Below are 2,800 nucleotides of genomic sequence, written 5' to 3' on the forward strand. Positions count from 1 at the left end.
ATAAGGGAGAGAACTAAGTGAGACTGAGCTGGTCACAGCATATCCCAAGGTAGTATATATCTCTTGATGGTTCTAGAGGTATCATCCCCTTTTGAAGAACATATTGTAGCAGTAGGGACTACTAGCAACAATAGGTTTTCAAAGAGAAAAGCTCTAGATGAGGGTTCACTGTAATCAAGCAAGTCGGAGACCTAGCATGATCACAGATTCACCTCCACTCCTTATGCTCCCATGAACCCGGGTATAGGGCCCTTTTTTCACTCACAGTGTGTGCAAATAGTGTTGGTGTTTGTGTGCATCAAATGAATAAATATTTACTTCATGCATACATTTAAAACGCACTAAAAGCAACAAAGAGTTTATATACACAAGAACATAATGAAAGGAAACCAACAAAGGGGTAAGTCACGGTAAAACATTGCACAAAATTAAATGGCCTAACTCTCTAAAAACAGTCCCCAGTGGAGTCGCCAACTGTCGCAACCTACCCTTCGGCGGGAGGGCGACGCGAGACTCGCGGGATGCGTGTTCCACGAAAGGAATACGCGCGGAGTCGCCACCAACGTTTATTTGAGGAAAACGTCGGAAAAACCGGAAAAGACGCGATCTACGAACTTTTAAGTGAAAGGTTCGGGAGTTGTATTTACGCACGGGGAAGGTATTAGCACCCCACACGTCCGTCACAAGGGACGACAGCCTTTAATCGAATGTGCAAACATGACTTTGATTTTTTACGTTCCCTTTTATGTCCTTATATCCTTTATACCCTTTTTATATTTTTCCTCTTTTTGTGGTCGACAAGGGTGTTTCCCTTTGCTCCTACGTATTCCTCAATTGGGATGAGAAAATCAGACCTACGTAGTTCTTTCGGAACAAAGTGTTTGGTTTAAGTTTGTTTTTTTGTTTTTTTTTGCAAAATATGTTTTTTATTTGAACAAAAGGTCATTTAAGGTGTTGGACCATTAAACGGTCTTTTGATTTTGAAAGGAGAGAAACGTTAAGGCATTGGACCATTAACGATCTCTTGTTTTTGAAAGGAGAGAAACGTTAAGGCATTTGGACCATTAACGATCTCTTGGGGTGGTCGACAAAAGCGGGGCTTTTGCTCCTACGTATCCTCAATGAGGAACTCAGACCTACGTAGTTCTTTCTTATCAAGTGATTCTCTTTTTGCTTAAGAGGTGATCATCTTAAGGCATTGGACCTTAAAAATGACCCATTTTACTTAGTGAGAAATTGAAATGACAAACTTCAAAAGCCTATTTTTGTGGACGAGCTTGACTAGGCGAGTTGATTTTAGCCTTAGTTTCACTTTATTTATTAATCAATTCGATTAAGAATGAGAAATCCCAAAGAGAAAACGTCCGATTGATTTTCCGCTTTATTTGGCTAAAAGATGTTTTTTTGATTATTATATTATTTTTTACCTCTTTTTGATTTCCAACGTGGTTACGGCACGACCGAACGGTCGGAATTTATTTTAACCGAAGTCAACGGATAATACAATTCAAACGTTCGGTGGAAATTTATTTTATTTTTAAGTTAAGCGAGAAATGACTTAAGTAAAATGGCTTAAGCACGTCAACAGGGGGTATAAAAAGTAAACAAAACAAGAATAAAAATGCACGAAACACAATGTGGACCACTACGGGTACATAGAATGAATCGAAAAGCTTGGTTCGAGGTACTTACCCGTTGAAGATCGAAGAACGATGAAGAACGAATGAAGAACGTCGAAGAACGGTTGAAACCTTTGCGAAATTCTTCACGGAAAACATTACGGAAACGTTTCGGAAGCGCCTCGGCTTAGATTTTCTTCACGGAAACGATTTTTCCAAGCAAATTCGAAAGAGAGAGAAGTGCCAAAGGGGCTGAACCCTTTTCTTCTTCACTTCCTCCCCTATTTATAGCAAAATAGGGGAGGTGGTTGCCGCCCAGCTCGCCCAGGCGAGCCAGGTTGCTTCCTCCAGAAGCAACAGCCTTCTGGAGGAATATTCTGGAGGGCCCAAGTGGGCCTGGGTGCTATTTGCACCCCCATTTTTACTAAGTACACCCCCCCTCTGCTTTTTTGGTGATTCTTTTTTCGTAAAGTTACGGAAACTTACGAATTCCGTAACGATACTTGTTTTCTTTCCTTAATGTTACAGAACCTTGCGGATTACATAATCATCCCCTTTTTGACTTACGGAATGTTACGGAACCTCACTTAATTATGCAACGATGCTTCCATTTGATTTCCGGTGTGTCACGGAAACTTACGGATTGTGCATCAATATTTTTTTGGTTTTCCGGCATGTCTTGGAATTTCACAAATTGCCTAATGATGGGTACCAAGCACCTCACAAGGACCAAAGAAAGGTCGCATGTCATCAAGCAAAGGTCCCCGGACGAAATTAGGGTATGACAGTTGCCCCTCTTTACTTGTCTTTTATTGGAGATAAAAGGAAAGTAAAGATAAGACACTAATTTCGTTCCTCTCGATTTGACGAGAGTCGCGGGTGACCATAAAATCTCCACATGCAAATGACTTGTTGTTCCCAGAATTTCACAAATTGCCTAATGATGGGTGCCAAGCACCTCACAAGGAGCAAAGAAAGGTCGCATGTCATCAAGCAAAGGTCCCCGGACGAAAATTAGTGTATGACACTAATTTCGCTCCTCTCGGTTGACGAGAGTCGCGGGTGACCATAAAATCTCCACATGCAAATGACTTGTTGTTCCCAGAATTTCACAAATTGCCTAATGATGGGTGCCAAGCACCTCACAAGGACCAAAGAAAGGTCGCATGTCATCAAGCAAA

This window comes from Glycine max, chromosome 11 (genome assembly GCF_000004515.6).
Source record: "Glycine max cultivar Williams 82 chromosome 11, Glycine_max_v4.0, whole genome shotgun sequence".
Classification (NCBI taxonomy): domain Eukaryota; kingdom Viridiplantae; phylum Streptophyta; class Magnoliopsida; order Fabales; family Fabaceae; genus Glycine; species Glycine max.